This window comes from Schistocerca gregaria, chromosome 1, assembly GCF_023897955.1.
Source record: "Schistocerca gregaria isolate iqSchGreg1 chromosome 1, iqSchGreg1.2, whole genome shotgun sequence".
Classification (NCBI taxonomy): domain Eukaryota; kingdom Metazoa; phylum Arthropoda; class Insecta; order Orthoptera; family Acrididae; genus Schistocerca; species Schistocerca gregaria.
Window position 1 is genome coordinate 53642909 of NC_064920.1, and position 17936 is coordinate 53660844.

A 17936-nucleotide genomic window follows, 5' to 3' on the forward strand; every position below is an offset into this window, starting at 1 on the left:
GCTGTACCGCTTTGGCAAATGCTTTATCTGCGCCATTCGCCTTAATCACATCTGAGCGTAATTCTTAATAAAACGCTTGTCGCTAATTGTTCGTCATCACAGATACTGTTTCCTATACGGCCACGACGCGCAACTGATTTCCGAAATTCGTCTTCCTCCTCTGAGTATGGTAACTCACGCCCCCTGGTTTACTAGACCAGTGCTCTATCACTGAGCTAAAGAGGCGCGGCCTAGCGGTACTCTTGCGTACTTCGTCCTTACGGTCGTCTGGATCATCAGACTTGAGCTGACAACACTTCATATTACCGACTAGTACTTGCAGCTATGGCGATCCATTACTGCTTGGCTACAGAACTGACACGTAACTGATGTGTTCTCCAAACAACAACACTTGCATTTCAGAACATGTCTTTCACACATGTCTACAAAATCACCTTTACCTTCAAATACAGTTTTCTTGCGACTGACAGAGACGTAGGCAAAGTTAAAAGTTGCTATTTCCATTACATCACGTCAATCAGAAAAACGGTAATTTACATCTGCAGCGGAACAAAATTCCGTTCCGCCCAGCGTGGGGCTCGAAGCCACGACCCTGGGATTAAGAATATCATGCTCTACCGACTGAACTATCCGGCTGCCTCGGTGAATACCTGCGGGTTAGAACGTCACACAGTACTTATTTGGGTTGGGTGGTCACATACAGAATCTCTCCATGCTGCCTAATGTTTTCCTAACGTCACACTCGTCACGTACTTCACTTTTATTTCATAATCATTTCTGAGAGGTACAGGAATTGCATGACAACCTGCAGAGCTAGTGGCGTCAAAATTAACACACATACTTGATGTGACTCAAAAGCCGAACGAGTTACTTTCCGACGTTGTTTTAGATGTGCAAGTGCCAGTCAAAACTCGCGGTGACGGCACTCTGTCGACCATTTCGCTAGTTAACACCCGTCTTGTTGTGTGTGTTTCAAGCTCAAGAGCATCTCCAAGCAGAAAATGGTCAACACAAACATTCAGACGGTTTCGTACTGCTCATTTGCTACATTAAAACGGTATGTTTCTTTTTCAGAACTGGAAAAAGACCGAGCGTGACAGCATTCGAGCCTGTAATCTTAAGATCCGAAGTCCGACGCCTTATCCATTCGGCCACACGGTTACTAGCGACCAAGTAAAACTTTTATACGACTCATCTCGTAACGCTCACACCCGTGGGGAATAGTGACTTCGTTCCACACGGCCGCTGCCCCTTGCTCTTTCCCAAACAAACGTTACATTCAACCTCTTACGAGACCGACCAAATATAGACTGGGAAACAAGACCACACACTTTGTGCATTCGGAATCGAAGGCAGGGTGTCCCTCGCCGCATTTGCTACCATGGCCATTTGCTACTTCTGCAGAAGCGGCGACGACGACGACGACGACGACGACGACGACGACCGCGAGAGGCTCTGAGATATGTGAGCAATTCATCTATAAAATGTAATTCAGACGGCCTCGTCCCACCTTGTGCTGTACCGGTTTGGCAAATGCTTTACCTGCGCCATTCGCCTTAATCACATCTGAGCGTAATTCTTAATAAAACGCTTGTTGCTAATTGTTCGTCATCACAGATACTGTTTGCTATACGGCCACGACGCGCAACTGATTTCCAAAATTCGTCTTCCTCCTCTGAGTATGGGAACTCACGACCCCTGGTTTACTAGACCAGTGCTCTACCACTAAGCTAAAGAGGCGCCGCCTAGCGGTGTTCTTGCGTACTTCATCCTTACGGTCGTCTGGATCATCAGACTTGAGCTGACAACACTTCATATTACCGACTAGTACTTGCAGCTATGGCGATCCATTACTGCTTGGCTACAGAACTGACACGTAACTGATGTGTTCTCCAAACAACAACACTTGCATTTCAGAACATGTCTTTCACACATGTCTACAAAATCACCTTTACCTTCAAATATAGTTTTCTTGCGACTGACAGAGACGTAGGCAAAGTTAAAAGTTGCTATTTCCATTACATCACGTTAATCAGAAAAACGGTAATTTACATCTGCAGCGGAACAAAATTCCGTTCCGCCCAGCGTGGGGCTCGAAGCCACGACCCTGGGATTAAGAATATCATGCTCTACCGACTGAACTATCCGGCTGCCTCGGTGAATACCTGCGGGTTAGAACGTCACACAGTACTTATTTTGGTTGGGTGGTATCATACAGAATCTCTCCATGCTGCCTAATGTTTTCCTAACGTCACACTCGTCACGTACTTCACTTTTATTTCATAATCATTTCTGAGAGGTACAGGAATTGCATGACAACCTGCAGAGCTAGTGGCGTCAAAATTAACACACATACTTGATGTGACTCAAAAGCCGAACGAGTTACTTTCCGACGTTGTTTTAGATGTGCAAGTGCCAGTCAAAACTCGCGGTGACGGCACTCTGTCGACCATTTCGCTAGTTAACACCCGTCTTGTTGTGTGTGTTTCAAGCTCAAGAGCATCTCCAAGCAGAAAATGGTCAACACAAACATTCAGACGGTTTCGTACTGCTCATTTGCTACATTAAAACGGTATGTTTCTTTTTCAGAACTGGAAAAAGACCGAGCGTGACAGCATTCGAGCCTGTAATCTTAAGATCCGAAGTCCGACGCCTTATCCATTCGGCCACACGGTTACTAGCGACCAAGTAAAACTTTTATACGACTCATCTCGTAACGCTCACACCCGTGGGGAATAGTGACTTCGTTCCACACGGCCGCTGCCCCTTGCTCTTTCCCAAACAAACGTTACATTCAACCTCTTACGAGACCGACCAAATATAGACTGGGAAACAAGACCACACACTTTGTGCATTCGGAATCGAAGGCAGGGTGTCCCTCGCCGCATTTGCTACCATGGCCATTTGCTACTTCTGCAGAAGCGGCGACGACGACGACGACGACGACGACGACGACGACGACGACGACCGCGAGAGGCTCTGAGATATGTGAGCAATTCATCTATAAAATGTAATTCAGACGGCCTCGTCCCACCTTGTGCTGTACCGGTTTGGCAAATGCTTTACCTGCGCCATTCGCCTTAATCACATCTGAGCGTAATTCTTAATAAAACGCTTGTTGCTAATTGTTCGTCATCACAGATACTGTTTGCTAAACGGCCACGACGCGCAACTGATTTCCAAAATTCGTCTTCCTCCTCTGAGTATGGGAACTCACGACCCCTGGTTTACTAGACCAGTGCTCTACCACTAAGCTGAAGAGGCGCCGCCTAGCGGTGTTCTTGCGTACTTCATCCTTACGGTCGTCTGGATCATCAGACTTGAGCTGACAACACTTCATATTACCGACTACTGTTTGCAGCTATGGCGATCCATTACTGCTTGGCTACACATCTGACACGTAACCGATGTGCTCTCCAAACAACAACACTTGCATTTCAGAACATCTTTCACACATGTCTACAAAATCACCTTTACCTTCAAATACAGTTTTCTTGCGACTGACAGAGACATAAGCAAAGTTAAAAGTTGCCATTTCCATTACATCACGTTAATCAGAAAAAAGGGAATTTACATCTGCAGCGGAACAAACTTCCGTTCCGCCCAGGGTGGGGCTCGAACCCACAAACCTGGGATTAAGAATATCATGCTCTACCGACTGAAATAGCCGGCTGCCTCGGTGAATACTTGCGGGTTAGAACGTCACACAGTACTAATTTTGGTTGGGTGGTACCATACAGAATCTCTCCATGCTGCCTAATGTATTCCTAACGTCACACTCGTCACGTACTTCACTTTTATTTCATAATCATTTCTGAGAGGTAAAGGAATTGCATGACAACCTGCAGAGCTAGTGGCGTCAAAATTAACACACATACTTGATGTGACTCAAAAGCCGAACGAGTTACTTTCCGACGTTGTTTTAGATGTGCAAGTGCCAGTCAAAACTCGCGGTGACGGCACTCTGTCGACCATTTCGCTAGTTAACACCGGTCTTGTTGTGTGTGTTTCAAGCTCAAGAGCATCTCCAAGCAGAAAATAGTCAACACAAACATTCAGACGGTTTCGTACTGCTAATTTGCTACATTAAAACGGTATGTTTCTTTTTCAGAACTGGGAAAAGGCCGAGCGTGACAGCATTCGAGCCTGTAATCTTAAGATCCGAAATCCGACGCCTTATCCATTCGGCCACACAGTTACTAGCGACCAAGTATAACTTGTATACGACTCATCTCGTAACGCTCACACCCGTGGGGAATAGTGATTTCGTTCCACACAGCCGGTGCCCCTTGCTCTTTCCCAAACAAACGTTACATTCATCCTCTTACGAGACCGACCAAATATAGACTGGGAAACAAGACCACACACTTTGTGCATTCGGAATCGAAGGCAGGGTGTCCCTCGCCGCATTTGCTACCATGGCCATTTGCTACTTCTGCAGAAGCGGCGGCGGCGACGACGACAGCGAGAGGCTCAGAGATATGTGAGAAATTCATCTATAAAATGTAATTCAGACTGCCTCGTCCCACCTTATGCTGTACCGCTTTGGCAAATGCTTTATCTGCGCCATTCGCCTTAATCACATCTGAGCGTAATTCTTAATAAAACGCTTGTCGCTAATAGTTCGTCATCACAGATACTGTTTGCTATACGGCCACGACGCGCAACTGATTTCCGAAATTCGTCTTCCTCCTCTGAGGATGGTAACTCACGCCCCCTGGTTTACTAGACCAATGCTCTAACACTGAGCTAAAGAGGCGCGGCCTAGCGGTACTCTTGCGTACTTCGTCCTTACGGTCGTCTGGATCATCAGACTTGAGATGACAACACTTCATATTACCGACTAGTACTTGCAGCTATGGCGATCCATTACTGCTTGGATACAGAACTGACACGTAACTGATGTGCTCTCCAAACAACAACACTTGCATTTCAGAACATGTCTTTCACACATGTCTACAAAATCACCTTTACCTTCAAATACAGTTTTCTTGCGACTGACAGAGACGTAGGCAAAGATAAAAGTTGCCATTTCCATTACATCACGTTAATCAGAAAAACGGTAATTTACATCTGCAGCGGAACAAACTTCCATTCCGCCCAAGGTGGGGCTCGAACCCACGAACCTGGGATTAAGAATAACATGCTCTACCGACTGAGCTAGCCGGCTGCCTCGGTGAATACCTGCGTGTTAGCACGTCACACAGTACTCGTTTGGGTTGGGTGGTCCCGTACAGAATCTCTCCATGCTGCCTAATGTTTTCCTAACGTCACACTCGTCACGTACTTCACTTTTATTTCATAATCATTTCTGAGAGGTAAAGGAATTGCATGACAACCTGCAGAGCTAGTGGCGTCAAAATTAACACACATACTTGATATGACTCAAAAGCCGAACGAGTTACTTTCCGACGTTGTTTTAGATGTGCAAGTGCCAGTCAAAACTCGCGGTGACGGCACTCTGTCGACAATTTCTCTAGTTAACACCGGTCTTGTTGTGTGTGTTTCAAGCTCAAGAGCATCTCCAAGCAGAAAATGGTCAACACAAACATTCAGACGGTCTCGTACTGCTCATTTGCTACATTAAAACGGTATGTTTCTTTTTCAGAACTGGAAACAGACCGAGCGTGACAGCATTCGAGCCTGTAATCTTAAGATCCGAAGTCCGACGCCTTATCCATTCGGCCACACAGTTACTAGCGGCCAAGTATAACCTGTTTACGACTCATCTCGTAACGCTCACACCCGTGGGGAATAGTGATTTCGTTCCACACAGCCGCTGCCCCTTGCTCTTTCCCACCCAAACGTTACATTCAACCTCTTACGAGACCGACCAAATATAGACTGGGAAACAAGACCACACACTTTGTGCTTTCGGAATCGAAGGCAGGGTGTCCCTCGCCGCATTTGCTACCATGGCCATTTGCTACTTCTGCAGAAGCGCCGACGACGACGACGACGACGACGACGACAACGACCGCGAGAGGCTCTGAGATATGTGAGAAATTCATCTATAAAATGTAATTCAGACTGCCTCGTCCCACCTTATGCTGTACCGCTTTGGCAAATGCTTTATCTGCGCCATTCGCCTTAATCACATCTGAGCGTAATTCTTAATAAAACGCTTGTCGCTAATTGTTCGTCATCACAGATACTGTTTGCTATACTGCCACGACGCGCAACTGATTTCAAAATTTTGTCTTCCTCCTCTGAGGAAGGGAACTCACGACCCCTGGCTTACTAGACCAGTGCTCTGCCATTGAGCTAAAGAGGCTCGGCCTAGCGGTACTCTTGCGTACTTCGTCCTTACGGTCGTCTGGATCATCAGACTTGAGCTGACAACACTTCACATTACCGACTACTATTTGCAGCTCAGGCGATCCATTACTGCTTGGCTACACATCTGACACGTAACCGATGTGCTCTCCAAACAACAACACTTGCATTTCAGAACATGTCTTTCACACATGTCTACAAAACCACCTTTACCTTCAAATACAGTTTTCTTGCGACTGACAGAGACGTAGGCAAAGTTAAAAGTTGCTATTTCCATTACATCACGTTAATCAGAAAAACGGTAATTTACATCTGAAGCGGAACAAAATTCCATTCCGCCCAGCGTGGGGCTCGAACCAACGACCCCGGGATTAAGAATATCATGCTCTACCGACTTAACTAGCCGGCTGCCTCGGTAAATACCTGCGGGTTAGAACGTCACACAGTACTTATTTGGGTTGGGTGGTCACATACAGAATCTCTCCATGCTGCCTAATGTTTTCCTAACGTCACACTCGTCACGTACTTCACTTTTATTTCATAATCATTTCTGAGAGGGAAAGGAATTGCATGACAAGCTGCAGAGCTAGTGGCATCAAAATTAACACACATACTTGATGTGACTCAAAAGCCGAACGAGTTACTTTCCGACGTTGTTTTAGATGTGCAAGTGCCAGTCAAAACTCGCGGTGCCGGCACTCTGCCGACCATTTCGCTAGTTAACACCGGTCTTGTTGTGTGTGTTTCAACCTCAAGAGCATCTCCAAGCACAAAATGGTCAACAGAAACATTCAGACGGTTTCGTACTGCTCAATTGCTACATTAAAACGGTATGTTTCTTTTTCAGAAAAAAAAAACGAGCGTGACAGCATTCGAACCTGTAATATTGAGATCCGAAGTCTGACCCCTTATCCATTACGCCACACGGTTACTAGCGAGCAAGTATAACTTGTATAAGACTCATCTCGTAACGCTCACACCCCTGAGGAATTGTGTTTTCGATCCACACAGCCGCTGCCCCTTGCTCTTTCCCACCCAAACGTTACATTCAACCTCTTACGAGACCGACCAAATATAGACTGGGAAACAAGACCACACACTTTGTGCATTCGGAATCGAAGGCAGGGCGTCCCTCGCCGCATTTGCTACCATGGCCATTTCCTACTTCTACAGAAGCGCCGGCGACGACGACGACGACGCCGACGACGACAGGCTCTGAGATATGTGGGAAATTCATCTAAAAAATGTAATTCAGACTGCCTCGTTCCACCTTATGCTGTACCGCATTGGCAAATGCTTTATCTGGGCCATTCGCCTTAATCACATCTGAGCGTAATTCTTAATAAAACGCTTGTCGCTAATAGTTCGTCATCACAGATACTGTTTGGTATACGGCCACGACGCGCAACTGATTTCCAAAATTCGTCTTCCTCCTCTGAGGATGGGAACTCACGACGCTGCTTTACTAGACCAGTGCTCTATCACTGAGCTAAATAGCCGCGGCCTAGCGATACTCTTGCGTACTACGTCCTTACGGTCGTCTGGATCATCAGACTTGTGCTGACAACACTTCATATTACCGACTACTATTTGCAGCTATGGCGATCCATTACTGCTTGGCTACACATCTGACACGTAACCGATGTGCTCTCCAAACAACAACACTTGCATTTCAGAACATATCTTTCACACATGTCTACAAAATCACCTTTACCTTCAAATACCGTTTTCTTGCGACTGACAGAGACGTAGGCAAAGTTAAAAGTTGCTATTTCCGTTACATCACGTTAATCAGATAGACGGTAATTTACATCTGCAGCGGAACAAAATTCCGTTCCGCGCAGCGTGGGGCTCGGACCCACGACCCTGGGATTAAGAATATCATTCTCTACCGAGTGAGCTAGCCGGCCGCCTCTGTGAATAATTGCCGGTTAACACGCCACACAGTACTCGTTTGGGTTGGGTGGTCCCATACAGAATCTCTCCATGCTGCCTAATGTTTTCCCAACGTCACACTCGTCACGTACTTCACTTTTATTTCATAATCATTTCTGAGAGGTAAAGGAATTGCATGACAACCTGCAGAGCTAGTGGCGTCAAAATTAACACACATACTTGATGTGACTCAAAAGCCGAACGAGTTACTTTCCGACGTTGTTTAGATGTGCAAGTGCTAGACAAAACTCGCGGTGACGGCACTCTGCCGACCATTTCGCTAGATAACACCGGACTCGTTGTGTGTGTTTCAAGCTCAAGAGCATCTCCAAGCAGAAAATGGTCAACAGCAACATTCAGACGGTTTCGTACTGCTCAATTGCTACATTAAAACGGTATGCTTCTTTTTCAGAATTGGAAAGAAAATACCGTGACAGCATTCGAAACTGTCATCTTCAGATCCGAAGTCCGACGCCTTATCCATTCGGCCACACGGTTACTAGCGACCAAGTATAACCTGTTTACGACTCATCTCGTAACGCTCACACCCGTGGGGAATAGTGATTTCGTTCCACACAGCCGCTGCCCCTTGCTCTTTCCCACCCAAACGTTACATTCAACCTCTTACGAGACCGACCAAATATAGACTGGGAAGCAAGACCACACACTTTGTGCTTTCGGAATCGAAGGCAGGGTGTCCCTCGCCGCATTTGCTACCATGGCCATTTGCTACTTCTGCAGAAGCAGCGACGACGACGACGACGACGACGACGACGACCGCGAGAGGCTCTGAGATATGTGAGAAATTCATCTATAAAATGTAATTCAGACTGCCTCGTCCCACCTTATGCTGTACCGCTTTGGCAAATGCTTTATCTGCGCCATTCGCCTTAATCACATCTGAGCGTAATTCTTAATAAAACGCTTGTCGCTAATAGTTCGTCATCACAGATACTGTTTGGTATAAGGCCACGACGCGCAACTGATTTCCAAATTTTGTCTTCCTCCTCTGAGGATGGGAACTCACGACCCCTGGTTTACTAGACCAGTGCTCTACCACTGAGCTAAAGAGGCGTGGCCTAGCCGTACTCTTGCGTACTTCGTCCTTACGGTCGTCTGGATCATCAGACTTGAGGTGACAACACTTCATATTACCGACTACTATTTGCAGCTCAGGCGATCCATTACTGCTTGGCTACACATCTGACACGTAACCGATGTGCTCTCCAGACAACAACACTTGCATTTCAGAACATGTCTTTCACACATGTCTACAAAACCACCTTTACCTTCAAATACAGTTTTCTTGCGACTGACAGAGACGTAGGCAAAGTTATAAGTTGCTATTTCCATTACATTACGTTAATCAGAAAAACGGTAATTTCCATCTGCAGCGGAACAAAATTCCGTTCCGCCCTGCGTGGGGCTCGAACCCACGACCCTGGGATTAAGAATATCATGCTCTACCGACTGAACTAGCCGGCTGCCTCGGTGAATACCTGCGGGTTAGAACGTCACACAGTACTTATTTGGGTTGGGTGGTCACATACAGAATCTCTCCATGCTGCCTAATGTTTTCCTAACGTCACACTCGTCACGTACTTCACTTTTATTTCATAATCATTTCTGAGAGGTAAAGGAATTGCATGACAACCTGCAGAGCTAGTGGCATCAAAATTAACACACATACATGATGTGACTCAAAAGCCGAACGAGTTACTTTCCGACGTTGTTTTAGATGTGCAAGTGCCAGTCAAAACTCGCGGTGACGGCACTCTGCCGACCATTTCGCTAGTTAACACCGGTCTTGTTGTGTGTGTTTCAACCTCAAGAGCATCTCCAAGCACAAAATGGTCAACAGAAACATTCAGACGGTTTCGTACTGCTCAATTCCTACATTAAAACGGTATGTTTCTTTTTCAGAACTGGAAAGAAAATTGCGTGACAGCATTCGAACCTGTAATCTTGAGATCCGAAGTCCGAAGCCTTATCCATTACGCCACACGGTTACTAGAGAGCAAGTATAACTTGTGTAAGACTCATCTCGTAACGTTCACACCCGTGAGGAATAGTGTTTTCGTTCCACACAGCCGCTGCCCCTTGCTCTTTCCCAAACAAACGTTACATTCAACCTCTTACGAGACCGACCAAATATAGACTGGGAAACAAGACCACACACTTTGTGCTTTCGGAATCGTAGGCAGGGTGTCCCTCGCCGCATTTGCTACCATCGCCATTTGCTACTTCTGCAGAAGCGACGACGACAAATACGACGACGACGACGACGACGACGACGACGACGACCGCGAGAGGCTCTGAGATATGTGAGAAATTCATCTATAAAATGTAATTCAGACTGCCTCGTCCCACCTTATGCTGTACCGCTTTGGCAAATGCTTTATCTGCGCCATTCGCCTTAATCACATCTGAGCGTAATTCTTAATAAAACGCTTGTCGCTAATAGTTCGTCATCACAGATACTGTTTGGTATAAGGCCACGACGCGCAACTGATTTCCAAATTTTGTCTTCCTCCTCTGAGGATGGGAACTCACGACCCCTGGTTTACTAGACCAGTGCTCTACCACTGAGCTAAAGAGGCGTGGCCTAGCCGTACTCTTGCGTACTTCGTCCTTACGGTCGTCTGGATCATCAGACTTGAGGTGACAACACTTCATATTACCGACTACTATTTGCAGCTCAGGCGATCCATTACTGCTTGGCTACACATCTGACACGTAACCGATGTGCTCTCCAGACAACAACACTTGCATTTCAGAACATGTCTTTCACACATGTCTACAAAACCACCTTTACCTTCAAATACAGTTTTCTTGCGACTGACAGAGACGTAGGCAAAGTTATAAGTTGCTATTTCCATTACATTACGTTAATCAGAAAAACGGTAATTTCCATCTGCAGCGGAACAAAATTCCGTTCCGCCCTGCGTGGGGCTCGAACCCTCGACCCTGGGATTAAGAATATCATGCTCTACCGACTGAACTAGCCGGCTGCCTCGGTGAATACCTGCGGGTTAGAACGTCACACAGTACTTATTTGGGTTGGGTGGTCACATACAGAATCTCTCCATGCTGCCTAATGTTTTCCTAACGTCACACTCGTCACGTACTTCACTTTTATTTCATAATCATTTCTGAGAGGTAAAGGAATTGCATGACAACCTGCAGAGCTAGTGGCATCAAAATTAACACACATACATGATGTGACTCAAAAGCCGAACGAGTTACTTTCCGACGTTGTTTTAGATGTGCAAGTGCCAGTCAAAACTCGCGGTGACGGCACTCTGCCGACCATTTCGCTAGTTAACACCGGTCTTGTTGTGTGTGTTTCAACCTCAAGAGCATCTCCAAGCACAAAATGGTCAACAGAAACATTCAGACGGTTTCGTACTGCTCAATTCCTACATTAAAACGGTATGTTTCTTTTTCAGAACTGGAAAGAAAATTGCGTGACAGCATTCGAACCTGTAATCTTGAGATCCGAAGTCCGAAGCCTTATCCATTACGCTACACGGTTACTAGCGAGCAAGTATAACTTGTGTAAGACTCATCTCGTAACGTTCACACCCGTGAGGAATAGTGTTTTCGTTCCACACAGCCGCTGCCCCTTGCTCTTTCCCAAACAAACGTTACATTCAACCTCTTACGAGACCGACCAAATATAGACTGGGAAACAAGACCACACACTTTGTGCTTTCGGAATCGTAGGCAGGGTGTCCCTCGCCGCATTTGCTACCATCGCCATTTGCTACTTCTGCAGAAGCGACGACGACAAATACGACGACGACGACGACGACGACGACGACGACGACGACGACCGCGAGAGGCTCTGAGATATGTGAGAAATTCATCTATAAAATGTAATTCAGACTGCCTCGTCCCACCTTAGGCTGTACCGCTTTGGCAAATTCTTTATCTGGGCCATTCGCCTTAATCACATCTGAGCGTAATTCTGAATAAAACGCTTGTCGCTAATTGTTCGTCATCACAGATACTGTTTGGTATACGGCGACGACGCGCAACTGATTTCCAAAATTCGTCTTCCTCCTCTGAGGATGGGAACTCACGACGCTGGTTTACTAGACCGGTGCTCTATCACTGAGCTAAATAGGCGCGGCCTAGCGATACTCTTGCGTACTACGTCCTTACGGTCGTCTGGATCATCAGACTTGTGCTGACAGCACTTCATATTACCGACTACTATTTGCAGCTATGGCGATCCATTACTGCTTGGCTACACATCTGACACGTAACCGATGTGCTCTCCAAACAACAACACTTGCATTTCAGAACATGTCTTTCACACATGTCTACAAAATCACCTTTACCTTCAAATACTGTTTTCTTGCGACTGACAGAGACGTAGGCAAAGTTAAAAGTTGCTATTTCCGTTACATCACGTTAATCAGATAAACGGTAATTTACATCTGCAGCGGAACAAAATTCCGTTCCGCGCAGCGTGGGGCTCGGACCCACGTCCCTGGGATTAAGAATATCATGCTCTACCGACTGAGCTAGCCGGCCGCCTCGGTGAATAATTGCCGGTTAACACGTCACACAGTACTCGTTTGGGTTGGGTGGTCCCATACAGAATCTCTCAATGCTGCCTAATGTTTTCCTAACGTCACACTCGTCACGTACTTCACTTTTATTTCATAATCATTTCTGAGAGGTAAACGAATTGCATGACAACCTGCAGAGCTAGTGGCGTCACAATTAACACACATACTTGATGTGACTCAAAAGCCGAACGAGTTACTTTCCGACGTTGTTTTAGATGTGCAAGTGCAAGTCAAAACTCGCGGTGACGGCACTCTGCCGACCATTTCGCTAGTTAACACCGGTCTCGTTGTGTGTGTTTCAAGCTCAAGAGCATCTCCAAGCAGAAAATGGTCAACAGCAACATTCAGACGGTTTCGTACTGCTCAATTGCTACATTAAAGCGGTATGTTTCTTTTTCAGAACTGGAAAAAAACTGAGCGTGACAGCATTCGAACCTGTAATCTTCAGATCCGAAGTCCGACGCCTTATCCATTCGGCCACACGGTTACTAGCGATCAAGCATAAATTGTATACGACTCATCTCGTAACGCTCACACCCCTGAGGAATTGTGTTTTCGTTCCACACAGCCGCTGCCTCTTGCTCTTTCCCACCCAAACGTTACATTCAACCTCTTACGAGACCGACCAAATATAGACTGGGAAACAAGACCACACACTTTGTGCATTCGGAATCGAAGGCAGGGCGTCCCTCGCCGCATTTGCTACCGTGGCCATTTGCTACTTCTGCAGAAGCGGCGTCGGCGACGACGACGACGACAGCGAGAGGCTCTGAGATTTGTGAGAAATTCATCTATAAAATGTAATTCAGACTGCCTCGTCCCACCTTATGCTGTACCGCTTTGTTAAATGCTTTGTCTGCGCCATTCGCCTTAATCACATCTGAGCGTAATTCTGAATAAAACGCTTGTCGCTAATTGTTCGTCATCACAGATACTGTTTGCTATACGGCCACGACGCGCAACTGATTTCCAAAATTCGTCTTCCTCCTCTGAGGATGGGAACTCATGACCCTGGTTTACTAGACCAGTTCTCTACCACTTTTTTTTTATTTACCACTTTTTTATTGTTTTATTTTTTTTATAATGCTTTGTCCACTTTTTTTCATTTTTTCACATAAATTTTTTTCTTTTTTTATCCATCTTTTTTTCTGTTTTTTCCTCTTTTTTTGTGTAAAATGCGGTAAACAGCAAAGTGGGCAGTGGTCGTGCAATCCGAGGCCTGGCCACAATGTCTCCCACCGTAACTGTCACCATGTCACCCTACCTCTTCTGCGTAATAAAGAAAAAAAGAACTGCGGCTTGACTCCGCCGGCAGTAACAGAAAAACAGAAAATTCCGAAGACGAAATGGTGCTTCCAAACGCAGTGTAAATTAATTACGTCCATTTCATGCATGCAGGAGAATAGGGAAATCCGCGCATTTTGCACCGCATGATTGCATCTCGCTCCTCAATCAAAGTAAATAATTGATGAACAAAATAAATTAAAAGTCTTCTACAGTTGTCCTCTCAATCGTATCTTCTGTTATAATAAAAAAAACTAGGAACTGCAGTTCCGTGAAAGGCATCCACCAATGAGACGTAACGCGCTACATCAAACGAGATGTTATTTTCTGAAACCGACGAATTATCAAGATGACACACTCGTAGAGTCGTCCCCACACTAACGTCTTTTGTCTTCACTCTGGTCGGTCGATAGGAGAGTGGAATCCACCATGTCGGTAAATGGCTGTATGCACTCCATCCTATATTGGCTGTGAAATGATTGTGTGGCTTAAAAAGTTTGCAAAATTAGCTTTATAGCTTTTAGTCTTCTGCAGTCGGTGGTGCTGTATCATTAAATACAGAAGAAAGTCATCTTTACTCGTTTCGTTCAGATTGAAAAGATAGTAAACTGTGTGGCCTTTAAGCCAGTTTACTGAATTTCGTTTGGTCTGCGGGTAAGGCACTACCTCCGGAGTGAGGAAGTCGGCTGGCGTTATGTTTGCAGGGCATGTTCTAGTGATGCTGGCCAACAACTGTCGTATGACCGCCCAAACATCTCGCACTGCTTCGCAGACAAATCTGTGTTCCTCGCTATCTTGTACCTGGCATATGATGCATAAGGGTGAATCGGCCAGATGAATGGAATGGAGTCTGGCATTGGTTGCTATTTTACGGTTCACCGTTAGATACCAAGACGCTCGCACGTGAGACGGTAAATGGCGTGAATGAAGATTATCCCAAATGACCCGCCAATTGTGAGCTGGATATTTCTCTTCGATGTTATTCCGGGATGTGGACTCGATCAAAGTCTTATACAATTGCTTCACCACCGTTATTTCCTTCTCCGGAATTCTTTGTCGAGCATAACTATATCCCAAAAGGAAGTATTTTAAATGGTAAAGGTCGTGTGGAATATGATGTACATCAATCGGGGGGTTGAGGTCCGCCGGTGAGATTTCGTTGAGCAGGTGAGCAGTGAGACAATGTGGAGATTTTGTCCACAGCTTATACATACTGCTTAGATAGAGCGCCTGTGCCTTCTTATAAACATCAGTGAGGTTTAACCCGCCCTTCCGAGTAGGGAGCGTCAACGTAACAAATTTAACTTTGAAGATATTGCCTCTGGTCACGAAATGGCCAAGAGCGGACAGCATTCTATGCGCAATGCCACTGGGAAGAGGCAACACTTTGGCTACATAGTTGATCTTCGAGACGATATAGGTGTTGACCAGTTCAACTTTTCGGAGAGCATTCAGTTGCCTCATGCTATGCTGTTGTACACATGCCCTAACCTTGTGAAGTAAATCTCTATAATTTACAGCAATGGTATTCTGTATCTTCCGGCGGAACTCAAGTTCTAAGCACTTTATACTGGTAAGTTCCCGTAATCGGGCATGGTTGGGGAAACGTATTCCCCGTCCGACATTCATGATTCCAGATTTTTGCCAGTTCACCTTCGCCCCTGATGCCGCCGCATATCGTTGAAGTATTTCAAGTGAGGACCTCACTTCTTGCGCGTTCACGACAAGAAAGCCGACATCATCTGCGTACGCACGGCACACAATCTTCTGTCTATTGATTTCTAATCCCTGCAAACGTTCAGTTAGCGTAGCAAACAGAGGTTGTATGGCGATGGCAAAGAGAGCCATCGACATCGGACAGCCTTGCCTCACCGAACACGCGATATCAATCGCACCACTGAGGCGACCATTAATTTGGATTCGCGAAGTACTATTACGGATCATATTGTCGATTACTTGGGTGAACTGGTGCGGAAATCCCAATTCTCGCATGACGTGGAAAAGGAATCGGTGGCTCACTCTGTCGAATGCTTTTTCAAAGTCTATCATTATGAGGGCGCATTTTAATTTGCAGGCCTCCCCTACGGCTATCACGTCTCTGTAATCCGTGAGCGTGTGGTAAATAGATCTATTTCTACCAACACTCGTTTGATATTGTCCTGTGATTGTGGACATGACATTTTTGAGCCGTTGGCTGAGGACACGGGCGTATAGTTTATAATCACTATTTAACAACGTGAGAGGTCTCAGGTTTGTTGGGTTGTCACTGCACGGGGTCTTGGGCAGTAAAACAACAATTCCCTGTCGAAATTCCTGCGGAATAACGTTACATGGGTTCATGAGTTCGTTACATATTGCAAGTAGTTTCGATTTCATCTGCGGCGACAAGGTTTGACATACTTCTGCAGGTAGGCCGTCCGAACCTGGAGATTTATTTTTCGGACTCCGTAGGATAATGTCTGTTAATTCATCTTCTGTCACCTCTGTAATAAGCTTATTTGCCTCTGTGGGGCCGAGTCTCCGTGATAAATTTGTCGTAAAATCCTCAAACACGGTATCATCTGTTATTTTATTGGACATCAGGTCTCGATAGTACTCTTCAATCGCACTCAAGATTGCACTTTGTTTAGTAACTATGGCACCGGTGCTGGTTCGGATCTGTGTAAGGATTTTCCGACGGCCTCGTCGACTTTCACGTAACATGTGATACATGGCAGCCTCTTCTTCTTGCACCGTCGTAGGAACTCGCGCCCGAACTTGAAAACCTTCCAACTGTTTCCGTTGCAGCTTTAAAATTTTTGCCTGAATTCTTTTGATCTGTGCAAAATTGCCGATATCGGTCACGACAAATTTATGTAACTCCCGAAGACACTGAAAATAAAATTCCATCGTCCGTTTGTGCCACTGATTTTTCTGACGGGAGTAAATCATTAAAGTTTTCCTAATTTGAGGTTTGGCGCATTGGAGCCACCACTCGATCGCGGAGTTGTAGGAATTGAATTTACGTTCACATACCGTCCAAGTGGACAGGAAGGCTTCTCGACATGCAGTATCTTGCAAATGTGCGATGTTGAACTTCCATAACCCTCGACTCCGGTAGGTTTCCTGTTGTTTCATGTTGACGGTACAGATATAGGCAGCATGGTCGGAAAATACAGTAGGTCATATTTCGGTCTGTAGCAGGTGTTGCTTTAAATTACACGATATGTAAATTCTATCTAACCTACTTGCCGAATGACTGGTAAAATGTGTAAAACCCACTGCCATTCCGTGCGTGGACGTCCAGGTGTCAGTTAAGCGGAGTTCTTGAATGATCTGTTCTAATTCAACACACCGATTAAAGTGCGGAGTTTGATCTATTTGACTAAGCACACAATTGAAAACTCCGCCAAAAATGACATCAGTGTAGTTGGTCCCGAAGAGGGGAAGGATCTCGTGGCGGAAAAATTCTGCACGGCGTTGCCTATTACTGGACCCAGAAGGTGCCTAAATATTAATCAGTCTGATGTTATTGACAGTTACTGCTATCCCTCTGCCGGTCACAAGTTTTGCCTCACAATTGGCAATGATCCCTTCTTTTAAGAGTAATGCTGTTCCAAGTTCGAAACCGTTGCCAGGGTTTATGAACGCGTTATACCCGGCTATGTGGTCTAACTCGATATCACTCACTTCCTGAAGCCTTGCTATATCTATGTCAGCTGCGTATAACAAGTCTTGTAAGTTTTTCAAATTCAAATCGCTACGTATCTTATTGATATTGAGAATCAGGATCTTGTAGGCCTGCAAGGTGGTCATTGATGTTCCGTACGAAAGGAGTAGACGTTAGGATACGTCAGCTAGCTGTCAATTGGAGGCGCTGAC